This window comes from Nicotiana tabacum, chromosome 7, assembly GCF_000715075.1.
Source record: "Nicotiana tabacum cultivar K326 chromosome 7, ASM71507v2, whole genome shotgun sequence".
NCBI classification, from domain to species: Eukaryota; Viridiplantae; Streptophyta; class Magnoliopsida; order Solanales; family Solanaceae; genus Nicotiana; species Nicotiana tabacum.
Window position 1 is genome coordinate 9,064,955 of NC_134086.1, and position 20,511 is coordinate 9,085,465.

The following is a 20,511-nucleotide window of genomic DNA, read 5'->3' on the forward strand; positions in this document are numbered from 1 at the left end:
TCCCAGCATGCACATCCTCAAGTAGCTTGGAAGCTTCATTTGCGTCAACATATCTTAGTAAACCCAAATCAGGAGTTCTTCTGTACAAGTTCCCTCCGCTGTGGAAGAAGTGCTTTGACAATCTCCGGAGCGTGCGTTTCTGAGTGTGATTGGCATGCTCTGGGTATTCTCTTTTTGATAAATATTCTTTGATGTCAAGGAACCAAGGTTTTCCGTCAGCTTCTTTCTCAACATGAGCACAATATGCCGCGTGATTATGGATCCTCACCGCAATGGGATCAATGTAGTTTTTATCTGGATGTTGTATCATGGATGACAAAGTGGCCAATGCGTTGGCAAACTCATTCTGAATTCTGGGCACATGGTGCAGATATGGCAAAATCTTGGAATTCTTGGTAGCTCACTCTCCTTGTTTCTAGTGCACAAGCAAATATGAGTCTCTGATCACCAGCAACTCCTGAACGTTCATGTCGACTGCCATGTTGAGCTTTAGTATGCAGGATTCATATTCCGCCATGTTGTTAGTGTAGGGAAATCTGAGTTTAGCATATACCGGATAATGCTGACCCGTTTTCGATTCCAAAACTGTTCCAATGCCTATTCCTTTGAAATTTGTGGCTCCGTTAAAAACATCCTCCAACCGTCATATGCTTCGGTAATGTCTTCACCTATGAATGATACTTCTTCATCAGGAAAATATGTTTTCAAGGGTTCGTATTCTCCTCCCACCGGATTTTCAGCAAGGTGATTTGCCAATGCTTGTCCCTTAACCGCATTTTGAGTACATAGATGATATCGAACTCACTCAGTAGTATCTGCCATTTAGCCAACTTCCCAGTAGGCATGGGTTTCTGAAATATGTACTTCAGAGGATCCATCCTGGATATGAGGTGTGTAGTGTAGGCACAGAAGTAATGCCTCAACTTTTGGGTTGTCCAGGTCAAAGCACAGCAAGTGCGTTCAAGCAGAGAATACCATGCTTCGTAAGGTGTGAACTTCTTACTCAAGTAGTATATGGCCTGCTCCTTTCTTCCTGTCTCATCATGTTGTACCAAAACACATCCGAAGGTTCCATCTAATATATATAAATAGAGTAGCAAAGGTCGTCCTGGTTCTGGCGGGACCAGAACTGGCAGTGTGGACAGGTACTTCTTGATTTTGTCAAAAGCTTTTTGACAATCCTCGGTCCAACTTATTTTAGCATATTTTCTTAGCATCTTGAAGATGGGTTCACATATGACTGTGGACTGTGCTATGAAGCGACTGATATAGTTGAGGTGCCCTAAGAAGCTCATCACATCCTTTTTGCTCTTAGGTGGTGGTAACTCCTGAATTGCTTTGACTTTAGATAGATCCAGTTCAATCCCTTGACTAATGATAATGAATCCCAATAACTTTCCTGCGGGAACCCGAATGCATACTTTGTGGGGTTCAATTTCAAATTGTACCTCCTTAGCCTGTCGAAGAACTTCCTCAAGTCTGCTATGTGATATGCGGCCCTCTTGGATTTGATAATGACGTCGTCCACGTACACCTCTATTTCCTTATGTATCATATCATGGAAGATGGTTTTCATGGCTCTCATGTAAGTGGCCCCAGCATTCTTCAGACCGAATGGCATCCACTTGTAACAATATACACCTCATGGTGTAATGAAAGTTGTATTCTCTGCATCTTCTTCATCTATCCAAATCTGGTGATAACCCGCGAAGAAATCGACAAAGGATTGGAGCTCATGCTTGGCACAATTATTGATCAGGATATGTATATTCGGTAGTGGGAAGTCATACTTGGGACTTGCTCTATTTAAATCCCGGTAGTCAACACATACTCGGACCTTCCCATCCTTATTCGAAACTGGCACAATGTTAGCTAATCAGGTTGGATATTCAACCACCCTGAGAACTTTGGCTTTGATCTGCTTGGTAACTTCCTCTTTGATTTTTAGGCTCATGTCTGGTTTAAACTTTCTGAGTTCTGTTTTACTGGCGGGGACATGGGATTAGTAGGCAACTTTTGAGCCACTATAGAAGTGCTCAAACCGGTCATGTCATCATATGACCATGTGAAGATGTCCTCATATTCCTTTAGGAATTGAATGTACTCTTCCTTCTCTGTTGGTGACAAGTGAATGCTGATGCGGGTCTCTTTGACGGTCTCGGTGTTTCCCAAATTTACTATTTCAGTCTCGTCCGAATTGGACTTAGGCTTATTCTTAAAATTTTCAACCTCCCTGACGATTTCCTTGGGTATATCGTCTTCCTCATATGAATCACTATTCTTATGTTGCGTTGCCTCATTACATGTCACTGGTTCGTCAAAAAAAGTAACAATAACGCTGTGGAAAGGAAAAGTATAGAAATAGTAATGAATAATGATAAAGAACAAATGCATTTGATTAAAACTAAGAAAATTGTTCAGACAAAGTTTGGCTCGATGAATCGAGCATTTTATTTTGAAACAAGTAAAACTTAAAACAAAATTACGAGAAATCTTTAAATGCCTAGAACGGCTATAAAAGTAAATTCTGCCAAGCTATCAAGGGACTCAGCGGGCTCAGGATGGTGTGGCGGTCCAATTTATGAGAACAGCTCCCTTCGCCACAGTCTGAATAGTGAGGCCTTCTTCCTCCTCCTCCTCAATTATGGCACCGCAGTCCATGTCCTCATCTTCCTAAAACAAATTCTTCAACCCAGCTAGTGCTTCTTCTTCTGCAGTCCCCCATATTATGTCTGTCACACCTCCTTTTTGCATACCCGAGGGTAGTACAATGGAGTTTTTCAAATTAAAGTGACATTATTCGAAATGGGATTATTTTATTTAATTCAGAGTCGCCACTTGGGATATTTTAATTGGTGTCCCAAGTCACCGGTTTATTTTAAATCCCAAATCAAGGAAAATTCGACTTTCCTTTTGAAGTCTGCGAACCAGAAATTCTGAATAAGGAATTTTGGTAATCCGAGGGAAGGTGTTAGGCACCCCCGGATTCCGTGGTTCTAGCACGGTCGCTTAAACTATTATAATTGGCCTATTTATCTGATTTAAAGCATGTTTTAACCTAAGGTAGATTTTAACCGTTTTAATAATTTTTAAGAAGATTCAACGATATTTAAAATATGCCTGGGACCATACCACATGAAATGCATCTGCGGTCGATGACATATTTTATCTAAAGTTGTTGAGATTTGGAGTTGAGTCACATGAAATGCACACCCGAGTTTAAGGAAGGTAATTTAAAATTATGCGCCTAAAGCAACTACGCACTTTCAAGTTTGCGAGGGCCATGGAAAGTTCAACTAATGGCGCACCTCGATTCTAATTAAAGGGCCTACATGTTACCCTTATTTGCAAATGACTCTTCTCTTTGCATAGAAAGTTCTTTCACGAATGACTTGCATAATATTTCCATGACCCCAAATAAATATTAGCCAACAATTTCACCTTCAAGACGACAGAAAGGAAGTTGCAATGCCATGACTAAGAAACTAGCAGTTAAACTTAAAGTTTGACTCATGAATTAACTTCTTTTAAGCACAGTACTACCCCTTTTAGCAACCAAAGAATTTCACAATTTGTCTTTTTCGGAAATGAACCTCTCGTCGCCATCAAGATCCAACTAATGAGAAAAAAACCTCATTAACAAATCCCACCAAATTCTAGATTGCACGGGTGGTGGCAGCTCATGCATTCCAATAAAATTCAAAGGAAAGTCATGGTTCAGTTAATTGAATCAACATATGTCGATGGCCAGAATAAACAAAGATGCAATTCGAAGCTAACAAAGTTAATTGAATGAACTTAAACAGATGTACTTGGTCGAATATCTACCCATATATGTGGAACGTATGTAATAAGCAGTGACTCAAATTCATACAACAAAATTATCTCAAAGGTTGCTAGCAACTTGTGTAAGAAGCTCTCCAAAACAAAATAATGCATCTCCTGGAAAACTAAAGACATTCAGCTGGTTATTTCACTTCCCAGAACATATGATCACTCTTGAAAGTGAAAGAATCTAAGCACAAATTGCTATATGCTTTCAAAGAAAAACATAACAATTCAGGCACTGACGGGCAGACGTTCGACCCCAACAATTTTGACTATGGTCTGAGTTTTATAACACTAAAATCCCTTGTACTGAAAAATCAGAAATCCCACCTAAACACCATGAGAAGATGTATCACTGATTCATGCCCATTGCATGAACACAACACTATGTTATAACATTCAAATTAATTGCATAGCAAAAGATATCTGATACGACATACTCCCAATTAACATAGTGGAACACAAAATCTAACTACCCCTCCTTTTTATTACCAACATCTACAATAATAATAACTCAATTGCCACAAACCAACATCTAGCTATAAGTGTTTGATAGAAAAATAAATTCCTACCAGATACAAACCAAATACAGTTTTTAGAAGAGTATTACGAGCAAACAACAACATATAGTGCATCTAATAAACTCAAAACCATGTAATTCAGGAGGAATGAAGTTGAACTATGAATCAGAATATATTGAGGCCTTGTTTAAAACTTCAGATTTTATTTCACACTTCAAGTCGAGCCTCACATAAGATAAAATTCAGAAACATGTACTTGGGAATAAGGAGAAATAAAAGAAGTGAAGGAATCAATAGCTAACAGCAGCAGAGCAAAGCCCAGATTTAGCGATAAAACAATACTAAAACCAAAAAACAAACTTCAAATTCTTGAACCCATTCCAGCATTCAAAAACCCCAAATGTATTATTTCTACTGAGCCTTGGAATTCTAACTTATCCCAGGAATTTAAAACTCAAAATCAAACAGAAATTCTAGCCATTTTCAGTATTTTTCTTGAAAGAAGGCAACTCAGGTGTTTTTAAGTTTTTTCGAATTTTGATCTCCAATCCCCCTGCCTTGTTAATGAAGTAAGAGTGCCTTTATAGGCAAGCTGTTAGGGCATCAGAAATAAGCTGAATTTTGCACATAAAACCTTTCAGAATTTTCATTTTCGCTCAAGTTCCCTTAGCTCAAAAATCAAATTTTCACAATAGTCCTAAGGCCAACTTCAGGGAAGCTTCCTAAATCAGTTATAATAGATTCCCTAGACTACCCTTAAAACCCTGTCAATTACCCTTGCTTACCTCATGGGTCAAGTCGACCCGGTAAATTAAACCCAATTGAACGGGTTCTCTTGCAAATGGGTCAGAAATGACCCAAAGCCCAAATAACCACTGATCCAAACTAGCTTCTGTGATTTTACCAAGAGCAGGAGGAAACAAACATTTACATGATTTGAAGACTAAAATATTAACTACATGACTGATTAATAATACAAATAGGCAGGGAACAAAACTAATTAAATTAAACTAATGAGACTAAAACTAAAAGGGAAGATCAGAGATTTAACTATGACATTAACAAAACTCAACAGGCCAAGAAAATCGGAGAACAAGTTTTTTTTTGACGATTTGAAAAAGAGATAGAGGGAACAATCGAACAGAAAACAAGTCAAACTCGAACAATTGGTCAAGTTTTCAATCAAAGAAATACGAGAAGAAAAGAAGAAGGGCAAAAGGTGAAATAAAATCAAAAATGGACACAAAGATGAATAGAAACTCACCAATTAAACTCGAAATTACACTTGATATCCTGATTCATACGAAACTGATGCTACTCACTTGTTCTCTGTCAAGAACAGACGAAAAATAGTTTTGTAGTGCATCAGCCTCCTATTTGTGTAAAACAAAGGCTTAGGTCGATGCACGCCACCAGATTCAATTGGAAATTGATCTTTGAACTTTAGGGCTCGAGCTTAGATTTAAGATTCAAGGGTTCTAGCAAGTTTTGAGGGAAACGAGTTGTGGAATGGGAAAAAGGATGAGGTAAGGGTTCTATGGTATCAACTTGGGGCCGGTCAGAGGTGGTGCCGCCAGCTGAGGCGGTGGAAAATTAGGGCTGTCCTAGGGTTTCTATTCAATCTCTGAATATAGATGTGAGGGGTGAGAGATGAGTTTGGGGGGAACGTTCGGACACTTTTATACTATAAGGGTCCTAGTTCCGGACCGTTTGATCGACTGAGATCAACGGTCTAGATGGAAAATGACTGAGACGGGGTCGTTTGGTAATTGAACGGGGCAGACCGGGTTAAGGGACGCGGGTTTGGGCTAGTTTCGATGGGTAATGGGCATAATTTGTTTGGGCTTGGGTAATTTAACGGATTTGGCCAAAAATCAGGCTTTTTCCATTTCTTTTCCTTTTCCTTGTATTTCAAAATTCTTTTCTTCTTCTTTTTTTTCTTTTTTTTTTCAAAATTAAAACCTAAATTAATTCCTAAACCAGATTATCCTACCAAATTAGATTAATTACTCAAAATAATTTTTACCACAACTAATTAATTACCAAATTAAAGAAAACTATAAAATTTGAAGCTAAATGCAAAAATGAGTTATTTTTGTGATTTTTTCCATTTTAGTAAAACATACTAATTTACTAATTAATCTAAAATGTAGAATTAAATCCTAAATGCAAATACAACATATTTTTGTATTTTTTATGAATTCATCGTCATTAATTTTGGCCTCATCGACAATCCGAAGGGACGGGATTCAATTTCCGCAGGTATCACCGCCTCAGTGCCATATACCAACAAATAAGGAGTTGCCCCTACTAAAGTGCGAACAGTAGTGCGATAACCCAGCAATGCAAAAGGCAGCTTCTTATGCCATTGCCTGGAACCTTTCACCATTTTCCGAAGTATCTTCTTTATATTCTTATTGGCCGCCTCAACTACTCTGTTTGCCTTGCGGCGGTAAGGGGTGGAATTGTGATGCGTAATCTTGAATTGTTAACACAACTCTTTCATCAGATGACTATTGAGATTAGCCCCATTGTCTGTAATGATCACCTTTGGTATCCCAAACCGACAAATGATATTTGAGTGCACAAAATCAACCACCGCTTTCTTGGTTACGGACTTGAACGTTTTAGCCTCTACCCACTTGGTGAAATAGTCGATGGCCACTAGAATGAACCTGTGACAATTTGTTGTTGATGGCTCAATTGGCCCAATGACATCCATGCCCCACGCAACAAAAGGCCATGGTGCAAACATTGTGTGCAATTCAGATGGTGTAGAATGAATCAAATCTCCGTGCACTTGGCACATATGACACTTGCACACGAAACTGATACAATCTCGCTCCATAGTGAGCCAATAATAACCTGCTCTGAGGATCTTCTTTGCCAACACATACCCACTCATATGCGGTCCACAGACTCTAGAATGTATTTCGGTCACGATAGTTGTGGCCTGTCTAGCATCTATGCTTCTTAACAATCCAAGATCCGGAGTCCTTTTGTACAAAACCCCTCCGCTGAAGAAAAATCCGCTCGCTAACCGCCGAATTGTTCTCTTTTGATCGCCTGTGGCTTGTACCATATACGCCCCCATCCTAATATATTCCTTGATATCATGAAACCAGGGCTTACCATCAAGTTCTTTTTCTACCACATTACAGTAAGCATGCTGATCATGGACTTGAATATGCAACGGGTCAACATAAGCCTTATTCGGATGATGTAGCATTGACGCCAAGGTAGCCAAAGCATCAGCAACTTCGTTATGGATCCTTGGAATATGCCTGAACTCTACTGATCGAAATCGTTGACAAAGATCATGCAAACATTGCCGGTACGATATGAGTTTCAAATCTCGTGTTTCCTATTCCCCTTGACTGGTGCACCAGAAGGTCCGAGTCCCCCAAGACCAAAACTTCCTGGACGCCCATGTCTACAGCCAACCTCAAACCCAAAATGCATGCCTCGTACTCAGCCATGTTGTTAGTACAGTAGAAGCGAAGCTGAGCCGTAACAGGGTAGTGATGTCCTATTTCAGAAATCAACACCGCTCTTATCCTAATGCCTTTCATGTTAGTAGCTCCATCAATGAGGTCTCCCTGTCAGATACCAAACGAATTGTCTAAAACTGTCAAATACAGAATCAAAGGTCTCCCTGGTTCTGGTGGCACCAACACAGGTGGGTTTGACAAATACCCTTTTATCTTATCAAATGCTTATTGACACTCATCTGTCCACTTGACTGTAGTATATTTCTTCAACAGTTTGAAGATAGGCTCACAAGTTGTCGTAAGCTGAGCAATCAACCTGCTGATGTAATTCAACCTCCCTAATAAACTCATCACCTCAGTCTTGTTCCTTGGAGGTGGAAATTCTTGGATATATTTAATCTTTGACGAGTTTAATTCAATACCTCGGCGGCTGACTATGAATCCTAACAATTTTCCGGATGGCACACCGAATGCACATTTTGCAGGATTGAGCTTAAGATTGTACCTGCAAAGCCTTTGGAATAATTTTCTCAAATCTCTGAAGTGATAAGACTGCCTTCTAGACTTTATGATTACATCATCCACATAAACCTCGATCTCCTTGTGTATCATGTCATTAAATATGGTTGTCATTGCCCTCATGTAAGTTGCCCCAGCATTTTTCAACCTGAAAGGCATGACCCTGTAGCAGTATGTTCCCCATGGTGTGATGAACGTCGTCTTCTCCGCATCTTCCTCATCCAATAAGATCTGATTATAACCCGCATAACAGTCCACAAAAGACCCAAGCTCATGTTTGGCTCAATTGTCAATCAGAATGTGGATATTTTGCAATGGGAAGTTGTCCTTGGGACTCGCTTTGTTGAGATCATGGTAATCAACACACACCCTGGTCTTGTCATACTTCTTTGGCACAGGTACTACATTGGCTAACCAAGTGGGATACTGAGTGACCCAAATGACTTTTGCATCAAACTGCTTAGTGACCTCTTATTTGACCTTCTTACTCATATCAGTCTTAAATTTCCTCAGCTTCTGCTTGACAGGAGGGAATGTCGGGTCAGTGGGAAATTTGTGAACCACCAAGTCAGTGCTTAAACCCGGCAAGTCGTCATATGACCATGCAAAGACGTCTTTGTACTCAAGTAATGCTTTAATTATCTCTTCCCTGAGTTGAGGTTCAAGATGGACACTTATTTTAGTTTTTTTGATATTATCTAGTCCCCTAAATTGATTGCTTCTGTATCACTCAGGTTAGGCTTGGGTTTTTCTTCAAAATGGCTTAGTTTTTTTACTAATCTCTTCAAAGGCTTCATCCTCGTCGTATTTTGAATCATCATCACACTTTATTCTTGAATTACTATTTCAGAATTAGATTGGCTTTTAAGACTGGGCCGAAGATTCCTCATTCATGTTATGTTATTGAAATCAGCATAAAAAGAGTTGCATAAGGAAGAAAAGAAAACAAAAATAAAACTGCCAGGAATGAGGAAAAGGGAAATTGCATTTCATTGAAATTGAAAGATAACAAGGTTTATACATCCAAACGGACGGAACATAGAATCTTAATTACAACCCTTGAATAATCCAGATAAACTGAAAGAAAATCAAAGCAAACTACCAAAACTCCTTCCTGGTGGGGAGAGGAGTAGCTTCCTAATTGTTAATCTTTGTGTTGGGCCCAACAAATGGCACATCCGCCTTACTAGAACCCTCTCCAGCTTCCACCATGTTCAACTCATCGAATAATTTCTCAAACCATTCAAGCAACTCCTTATCAAGACCAACCACAGAACTAGGAACTGTTGTTGTTGGGCGTTTCTTGGTGCTGGGCCTGACAAATGATCTGGAGGGACGTGGGATGGGCTTTTGGAGGACCCATGTCCTCTGTTTCAGCTTTCTGGCTCTTTTTATGTCCGCAACTGTGGGCTTGAACCCCAAACCAAATGTATCCAAGTTTTTGAGGAGAGATACCGGTTGTACGATACCTTGCAGAGATGCACCCAAACCCTTGCCTGGTACAAAACCATTTTTCAACATTTCAACGGCTACCATGACTGCTGCAACGGCTACCCTTGGCGCTGGAACACATTTCCCTTCTGGAACTTTCTCTATCGATACCGTGTCAAAAACCTGACCTACCCATGGCCCCTTGTCGTCTTCAAACTCTATGAACGGAACAATGGCATCACTGTGGGCACACAAATTATCCTCGTCGTGCACAACAATTTCCTATCTATCCCATTCAAACTTGACCATTTGATGCAGAGTAGACGGGACCACTTTTGCAACATGAATCTAGGGTCGACCTAACAGCAGATTGTAAGAAACAGCCACATCGAGCACTTGGAACTCCATGGTAAATTCAACTGGCCATATTGTAAGCTCAAGCACTATGTCCCCGACTGAATCTTTCCCTCCACTGTCGAATCCCCGAGCGCAGATACTGTTCTATTGAATTCTTTTATCATCCACCTTCAACTTGTTAAGAGTGGAGAGAGGGCAAATGTTCGCACTGGAACCATTGTCGACCAGTACCCGGGTAACCACGGAATCTTCACATTTCACCGTGAGATAGAGGGCTCAATTGTGCTCAGTACTCTCCATGGGCAACTCATCATCAGAAAAAGTGACTCTTTTTGCCTCAAGTATCTTGTTAGCTATCTTTTCCAAGTGGTTTACTGAGATTTTGTCAAGGATGTGTGCCTCATTCAAGATCTTCATCAAAGCCCGACGGTGCTCATCTGAATGGATCAATAATGACAATAGTGAAATCTGAGCCGGCGTCTTCCTCAACTGCTCCACAATGGAATAGTCCTGCACTTTCATATTTCTCAAGAATTCCTCTGCTTCTTCCTCGGTCACAGCTTTATTCACTAGCACCTGGTTGTCTTTGGAGCTCTTAGCTTTTCTCAACTCTTCGGGGGCAAAGCATCTCCCCGATCGAGTCAAACCATGGGTCTCACAAACTTCTCCTTTAATCTTTTTCCCCGTGTAAGTCACTGTCACTCGTTCATAATTCCACGGGACTACCTTGCTGTTGACTATCGGTAATTGAGTTACCGGCTTGATAATGACAGGATCTATGCGGGCACCCTTCACAATTGCAATAGGCGTTTGCCACTCCTTGCACAACCACTTTCGCTACTTCTTGTTTTATTGCCACATCACTTGGGGTCCCCTTTTTGGCTACTGCAGATGGTTCATTGTTTGCCCCGCTCAATTGGGCGCCACCGGAGCGTGGACCTCAATCTGATTAGTATCAATGAGCTCTTGAATAGTTGTCTTCAATTGCCAGGACTTCTTTTATCTTGCCCCGAAGCACCAGAACAATATTCGCAACTCAAGTGTGATCAAGGTTCCTCGGGGGAGGATTTGGCAGTTTTGGCTCGATCGGACTCAGCATATCCAATTGTCGCAACCTGTGGAACAAACTAGTATAGGATTCTCCCAATGGAGTGAAAGTTTTCTTTTTTTGCAACCTCTCGTTCTTGAATGCTTGGTTGGGCCGAAAACCTGATCCAGGAGGGTTCCGATAGGCTCTTAGGGGTGGATAGGCATTTTATGGAGCTGGGTATGTATTTTGTTTGACTGGTGCATGCCATTTTTGTGGGCCGGAGGTTGGCTGTATGTTTGGGCATGGTGGACAGAAAATGGGGGTCTAGTGGTGGGTAGTAGTGTTGTGGTGGGCTATATGGGGTATGAGGGTAGGTTTGTTGGTGGGGTCGAGGCTGGTTATAGTAATGTGATGGACCCCTGGGTCCGAACCAAGCTCTTGAATCAATCGTTGCTACATCCTCTTTCTTCTTCTTTCCAATTACTCCCCCAGTTCCGCTTTGAATGGCCTGGGTGGTTGCCTTAATAGCCGAATAACTCATGATTTTGTTTGTCTTGAGCCCTTCTTCTACCATATTGCCCATTTTTACTACTTCTTTAAAGGACTTGCCTATAGATGATACCAGATGACCGTAATAAGTATGTTCTAAAGCCTGCAGAAAATAATCCAACATTTCACTTTCTTTCATTGGAGGGTCAACCCTTGTTGCCTGCTCTCTCCACCTAAAACCATATTCCCTGAAACTTTCATTGTGCTTTTTCTCAAGTTTTGTCAAAGACAGACGATCCGGAATAATCTCGAGATTATACTGGAAGTGGCAAGCAAATGCTTGGGCTAGATCATCTCATGTGTACCATCTTCCCTGATCCTGCCGAGTATACCATTCTAGCTTTGATCCACTCAGACTCTGACTGAAATACACCATTAGCAGCTCGTCTTCCCCGCCAGCTCCCCTCATTTTGCTCCAAAAACTTCTCAAATGCGCTACTGGATCACCATGCCCATCATACAAATCAAACTTGGGCATCTTAAACCCTGTGGGCAGTTGCACATCCGGAAATAGACATAGATCTTCGTAAGCCACACTTACATGAACTCCCAACCCTCGCATGTCTCTGAATGACTGTTCCAGGCTTTTAACTTTCCTGAACATCTCTTCCTGTTCGGGATTTCTAGATGGTTTTTTAGTTTCTGTAGGGAGATCAAAATGAGGAGTGTAGGAATAGGGCTCAGAAACCTTGAAAGTGGGCTCCACGGGGTAATACTGGTTGTCGTGAGTCTGGAACAGAGGCTCACTGGAGGATCGATGTAATGCCACAAGTGGGGGTGCCACAAAATTAGGAGTGGCTGGTGGAGGAGGGTACGAGACTTGTTTGGGCAGTGGAGCTTGTGATGTATGGGAAGTGGTGCCATAGCATTGTTGGTAGAGGGGAAAGGCCGGAGATGAGTTCACAGTGGGAGGTTCCTAGGTCTGAGCCAATAGCGGGACAAAAGCGGGGTTGGCGGGGTAAACTGGCGGTGGGTGCCCTTTTGCCCATGCTTGGTACATTTCAGCCATTTACTGCTTCAGCTTATACAACTCATCTTTCAAATTAACCTCCGATTTTTCCACCTCTTTTGACAGATCGACAATACTTGCCTCAAGTTCCTGGTTGGCCATGTTCAGCTTGTTTTTGGACCGGGTGTTGCAGGAGTGAGTTTCCAGAATGCCAATCAAACTAACCACTTGCCTGGGTTATAATTTCATCAATAACAAACTTATTAGCAATTAGGGCTTTAACAGATGGGCAACCGCACATTTGAGAAGTGAATGCACCGAAACAGTTAACCGTTTCTATTATGCATTTGATCGGTTGCTTGCGTCATCAGGGCTTTTCCATTTGCAACTTCTCTTTTTTCTTTTTCTTTTTTTTTTCCTTTTTCATTCTTGTCTTCCTTTGCTTGATTTCCCTTTGTTTTATTCTCTCACTTCCCTCTCTTGTTTTGCCATTGTTTCCTTCTCACGGTTTCTTATTTTCTCTCTTTTCCTTTTTTTCACCCATATTTTCCTCTCTTTTTCTTTTCCTCATCTTTTCTATCACTCTCTCTTTTTTCTTTTGGTTATGATCAAATCCTATGGAGATTGCCTATGTATCATGACCTCGCATGAATCAGACCAAGCGTAGTTCTGGAGATAAGTGCATAAAATAAATAATAAAATATTTTGGGATTTTCAAATTTTTCCATAAAATAAAACAGTTTTGATTACAACCACTCATTCTACCAAATTATAAAATTAACAGACTCGAAAATGGAAACTAACAGACTCTGACTCAAAACAAGACCAACAGACTCTGACAGAAGGTGAAAACAACAGACTCGAAAACCGACTAACAGATTCCAATGAAAGAAAATATAGACTCGCAAACGGACTAACAGACTCTAATGAAAATCATAAACACATTAATGCCTCAAATGCTCCTGGGGCCTGCAGGACATCATTTGGTCTCGCCACGGGCCTATGTGTAAGATCCCTTTGAAGCCTCTCCAAATCACTCACAATCTGTCGGACAAACGTCATCACTGCCGCGAATAAAGTGGTGTGAGTCATATCCTCGCATGCTTGGCATTTCACAACAATGTAGTCAGCAATGGCTCTGACCCGCTCTTGGATTCTACCCTTTTCCTGAAGCAAACGCCCGACCTATTGATTTCGGGCTTCTAACACCTGAGTATCATGGAGATGTTGATTTTGCAACTGTTGCATTTCTTCCTCCATCCAAGCAATCAAATCATAACAGTGTTCCCTATCAGTTTTAAAGTCCTTGGCCTGTTTGGCTGCCTCATTCTCGAGAAAAACTATTTTTCTTTTCAGGCTAGTGATTGTCCCTTCATACTTTCTTTTAATTTGTTGCACAAACTATGTCCGACCTTTTGCGTTTTCCGCCAATTGAGCCCGAGCTTTTGCTAGACTGACCTCAGACTTTTCTAGTTCATCTTGATACTCAAGGGCTTTCTTTTTCAGACTGCTTATAAGCCTTTCATCCGCTTGGCTTCTTTCCGGGTTTCTAGCAACTATTTTCATCTTTCGGATTTGAGCTTTGAGGGCTTCATTTTCCTGGGTTAGCTTCTTCTTCTCGCCTTCACCTACGGCGGCTTGCAACCCATTCTCCAACTAAAGGTCCATGACTTGCTTTTACAGCCTGCCTATGGTGGCTCGGTACTCATTTTCTTTGGTCAACCAGTCCCATTGCACCTGTGCTCCGTCGGTAAATTGTTGGACATGGGGTTTTTTTGCAGGCCTTTCAGGCTCCTGCTGAACTCGAGATCTTTTACCATACCACGCAGTATAACCAGGCTCCACCTTGCCTCTGGATAGATATCATACTTGAGTTCTAGGCTCTAAGAATCTGCACTGATGCCAAATCCGACGCACTCTTTCTTCTGGACAAGCGGGTTTTGGTTCCAACTCAATAACCTGCTGACTCAAATCCTCATCGTGTGGGATGGTCTGGTATCGGCCTAACTAACGTAGAACTAGGTGCGGGGCATAAGGCTGGATACTTCGCAGACCCATTAACAGCAGAAAGCATTCCTCAATCGACATATAGATTACCTCACTGACCGAGAGCCACCCGAATGTCCAATCGATCTTATTTGCAGTCAAAGATCTCAAATGAGCATGCAATGCTTTCGTACCATCCGGGAACTCATAACCCTCTACCTGCTTTTCATGTTTTTCAATGCACTCGAGGCCAGTCATACCACAATTCAAGTATCCAGGACGGTGGCAAAGGTATTCCTCCATCCATAATTGTAACAGCATATTGCACCCTTCAAAGAACTTTCCCCCTTCTCGACAGAGGGTCAGAGCTCGGTAAATTTCTACCAAGATTAGCGACACTATGGTCCCATTTTCCCTTTTCATCATAAAGTCGGCTATCCCCACGAGTCCCAACTCTATGTTTCCGTCTTTTCTGGGGCAAATCAAAGTACCCAGGAACGCCGTTATAAAAGCTAATCCTCTCTGAGCCTCCCACTTGTCTTGGATTCCCGGATGAGTAAGACCAGTATCTGGCGTCTCGAAGCCACGGGGATTCCCATAATGTCGGTACAAAAAGTAGAAGGTACAGAATCCTTTGGCCAAATTTTCGTCTCGGATGTCCCGACCGATGCTTAACAGGTCCAAAAATTTGTGAGGGGTTACTATTCTCGGTGCTACGGGGTATTGATTTCTAAGATTCCCCTCAAGACCGGTGTAGCCTGCTATCTATTCCAAGGTAGGAGTTAACTTGAAATCAGCAAAGTGGAATATTATGTGTTGGGTCCCAAAATGGTATCGATGCCTCGATAATGTCCTTTCTCGGCTTAATCTTCAAGACCCCGACAAGACCACCCAATGCTTTTGTCACAAGTTTTCTGCTATTGTCCCCCAAATCATGCCACCACATATGTAGCTCCAAAGGAATCTCTTCACGGACTGAGAAAGGTTCATTTTGAATTGTGCTCATCCTGCACATTTATCAAGGTGATTTTAATTAAAAGAAAACTATGACTCGTTTTGACTCAATAAAAATGATCATTTTTCAAAATTTTCACAAAAATATCCAGCTTTACCAATACGGCCTTTCAGCACTCGAAAACGAAGATTTTAAGGCTGTCTCGGCTAACCAGCCAAAACCTTTAAAAATGACTAAAGGTGGTTGTTCTTGCAAAAACAGCCTTCCGGCGCCCTTTTGAGGGACATTCGGCTATTTTTGACAAGAATAGTGTCACCTTGCTTATTTTCAATAAACATAAAATTTTATTCTTTTTGGGCTATTTTTGCAAAAAGGAAGTTGGACCCGATGGGGGTTGCCTACGTATCTCACATCCGATGAGAATCAAACTGGCGTAGTTCGGGCAAATAAAGAAAAACCAACTATTTTTCAAAACAAAACCGTTTTTTTCATTCTTTTTTTTTATTTTTCTCAAAAAATTCGGCAGAGTTTCAGTACCATTTGGACATTGGTTTTCCAAAACAGGTGATTTAACTCACTTAACCCTCACATTGCTATTCTCTTTTTTTCAACTTTCTCCCATTATTCAAAAGTCGGTCAGTAGGCAAATCCAAATCAAATAAATGCACAAGTAGCAAGTAAGATGCATCAGGATGGTCTTTTCATTTTGGTGTACACCTGTCCTAGACAGACCCAACCCTTGTGTTGAGTCTCCAAAGTCAAATACACGTGATGCAAGCAAACGTTCCTACTAGGGATCCGGCATGAGGTCTTGTTATACAAGATTTAAAATCTGGGTTTATTGTTCTAGACCTGGCTTACTCGAGCGGACAACTCAAGCCGGGGGGGCAGCGTACCGGGAATACAGAAGCTTCACCGACTTTGCAACTTGTTCGAACCTCATTCTAAAATTTGGGATATGACTCGAACAGAAAAGAAGTCACATGAAGTGCACACTCCTCCATGATTTAGAAAACTCAGAGAGAAGAAGGGTTTCGTAGCAGTTTATATACAGTTCACAGAATATCCAAGCAACACGTAGCACATTAGGCCCAAACATGTAACAAAAATCAGATAATTAATAAAGCCAACTATAACAATTCATCTAAGCTCGAATTCTGAACCTTTAACCAGAGATTCTGGGTTCGATCCCCAGTAGAGTCGCCAGAGCTATCACACCTCCTTTTTACATACCCGAGGGTAGTACAAGCGAGTTTTTCCAATTTAAGTGACATTATTCGAAACGGAATTATTTTATTTAATTCAGAGTCGCCACTTGGGATATTTTAATTGGTGTCCCAAGTCACCGGTTTATTTTAAATCCCAAATCGAGGAAAATTCGACTTTCCTTTTGAAGTCTGCGAACCAGAAATTCTAAATAAGGAATTCTGTTAACCCGAGGGAATGTGTTAGGAACCCCCGGATTCCGTGGTTCTAGCACGGTCGCTTAAACTATTATAATTGGCCTATTTATCTGATTTAAAGCATGTTTTATCCTAAGGTATATTTTAACCATTTTAATCATTTTTATGAAGATTCAACGATATCTAAAATATGCCTAGTACCACGCCACATGAAATGCACCGGCTGTCGGCGACAAATTTTATCTATAGTTGTTGAGATTTGGAGTTGGGTCACATGAAATGCACTCCCGAGTTTAAGGAAGTTAATTTAAAATTACGCGCCTAAAGCAACTACGCACTTTCAAGTTTGCGAGGGCCATGGAAAGTTCAACTAATGGCGCACCTCAATTCTAATTAAAGGGCCTACAGGTTACCCTTATTTTCAAATGACTCTTCTCTTTGCATAGAAAGTTCTTTCACCAATGACTTGCATAAAATTTGCATGACCCAAAATAAATATTAGCCAACAATTTCGCCTTCTAGACAACAGAAAGGAAACTGCAATGCCATGAATAAGAAACTAGCAGTTAAACATAAAGTTTGACTCATGAATTAACTTCTTTTAAGCACAGTACTACCCCTTTTAGCAACCAAAGAATTTCACAGTTTGTCTTTTTCGGAAATGAACCTCTCGTCGACAGCAAGATCCAACTAATGAGACAAAAAAACCTCATTAACAAATCCTACCAAATTCAAATAAGCACATGTTTACCCTTTTTTAAAAAACAAATCTAGATTGCACGGGTGGTGGAAGCTCATGCATTCCAATAAAATTCAAAGGAAAGTCATAGTTCAGTTAATTGAATCAACATATGCCGATGGCCAAAATAAACAAAGATGTAATTCGAACCTAACAAAGTTAATTGAATGAACTTAAACAGATGTACTTGGTCGAATCTCTACCCATATTATGGAACGTATGTAATAAGTAGTGACTCAAATTCATACAACAAAGTTATCTCAAAGGTTGCTAGCAACTTGTGTAAGTAACTCTCCAAAATAGAATAATGCATCTCCTGGAAAACTAAAGACATTCAGCTGGTTATTTCACTTTCCAGAACATATGATCACTCTTGAAAGTGAAAGAATCTAAGGACAAATTGATATATGCTTTCAAAGAAAAACAGAACAATTCAGGCACTGACGGGCAGACGTTCGACCCCAACAATTTTGACCATGGTCTGAGTATTATAACACTAAAATCCCTTGTGCTGAAAAATCAGAAATCCCAACTAAACGCCATGAGAAGATGTATCACTGATTCATGCCCATTGCATGAACACAGCACTATGTTATAACATCCAGTTGAATTGCATAGCAAAGAGATCTGATACAGCATACTCCCACTTAACATAGTGGAACACAAAATCTAACTACCCCTCCTTTTTACTACCAACATCTACAATAATAAGAACTCAATTGCCACAAACCAACATCTAGCTATAAGTGTTTGATAGAAAAATAAATTCCTACTAGATACAAACCAAATACAATTTTTAGAAGAGTATTACGAGCAAATAACAACATATAGTGCATCTAATAAACTCAAAATCATGTAATTCAGGAGGAATGAAGCTGAACTATGAATCAGAACATATTGAGGTCTTGTTTAAAACTCCAGATTTCATTTCACACTTCAAGTCGAGCCTCACATTAGATAGAATTCAGAAACATGTACCTGGGAATAAGGAGAAATAAAAGAAGTGAAGGAATCAGTCGCCAACAGCAGCAGAGCAGAGCCCAGATTTAGCGATAAAACAGTACTAAAACCAAAAAACAAACTTCAAATTCTTGAACCCATTCCAACATTCAGAAACCCCAAATGTATTATTTCTACTGAGCCTTGGAATTCTGACTTATCCCAGGAATTTAAAACTCAAAATCAAACAGAAATTCTAGCCATTTTCAGTATTTTTCTTGAAAGAAGGCAACTCAGTTGTTTTTAAGTTTTTTCGAATTTTGATCTTCAACCCCCCCCCCCCCTGCCTTGTTAATGAAGTAAGAGTGCCTTTATAGGCAAGTTGTTAGGGTATCAGAAATAAGCTGAATTTTGCACATAAGACCTTTCACAATTTTCATTTTTGCTCCCTTAGCTCAAAAATCAGATTTTCACATTAGTCCTAAGGCCAGCATCTGGGAAGCTTCCTAAATCAGTTATAATAGATTTCCTAACCTAAATTCCCTAGACTACCCTTAAAACCTCTGTCAATTACCCTAGCTTACCTCATGGGTCAAGTCGACCCATTAAATTAAACCTAATTGAACGGGCTTCTCTTGCAAATGGGTCAGAAATGACCCAAAGCCCAAACAACCACTGATCCAAACTAGCTTCTGTGATTTTACCAAGAGCAGGAGAAAACAAACATTTACATGATTTGAAGACTAAAATTTTAACTACATGACTGATTAATAACACAAATAGGCAGGGAACAAAATTAATTAAATTAAACTAATGAGACTAAAACCAAAAAGGAAGATCAGAGATTTAACTATGACATTAATAAAACTCAACAGGCCAAGAAAATCGGAGAACAAGTTTTTTTTTACGATTTGAAAAAGAGATAGAGGGAACAATCAAACAGAAAAAAATTCAAACTCGAAAAATTGGTCAAGTTTTCAACCAAAGAAATAGGAGAAGAAAAGAAGAAGGACAAAAGGTGAAATAAAACCAAAAATGGACACAGAGATGAATAGAAACTCACCGATTAAACTCGAAATTACACTTGATATCGTGATTCACACAAAACTGATGTTACTCACTGGTTATCTATCAAGAACAGACGAACAGCATCAGTTTTTAGTGCATCAGCCTCCTAATCGTGGAAAACAAAGGCTTGGGTCGATGCACGCCACCGGATTCAATTGGAAATTGATCATTGAAATTTAGGGCTCGAGCTTAGATTTAAGATTCGAGGGGTTCTAGCATGTTTCAAGGGAAACGAGTTGTTGATTGGGAAAAAGGATGAGGTAAGGGTTCTATGATATCAACATGGGCCGGTCAGAGGTGGCGCCACCGGCTGAGGCGGTGGAAAATTAGGGCGGCCCTAGGGTTTCTATTCAATCTCTGAAGATGGATGTGAGGGGTGAGATATGAGTTAGGGGGGATGTTCGGACACTTTTATACTATAAGGGTACTAGTTCCGGACTGTTTCATCGACTGAGATCAACAGTCCAGATGGAAAATGACTGAAACGGGATCGTTTGGTGACTGCACGGGGTTGTTTGGTAATTGAACGGGGCAGACCGGGTTAAGGGACGTGGGTTTGGGCCGTTTTCGATGGGTAATGGGCATAATTTGTTTGGGCTTGGGGAATTTAACGGATTTGACCAAAAATTAGGCTTTTTCCACTTCTTTTCCTTTTCCTTTTATTTCAAATTTCTTTTCTTCTTCTTTTTTTTTTCAAAATTAAAACCTAAATTAATTTCTAAACCAGATTATCCTACCAAATTAGA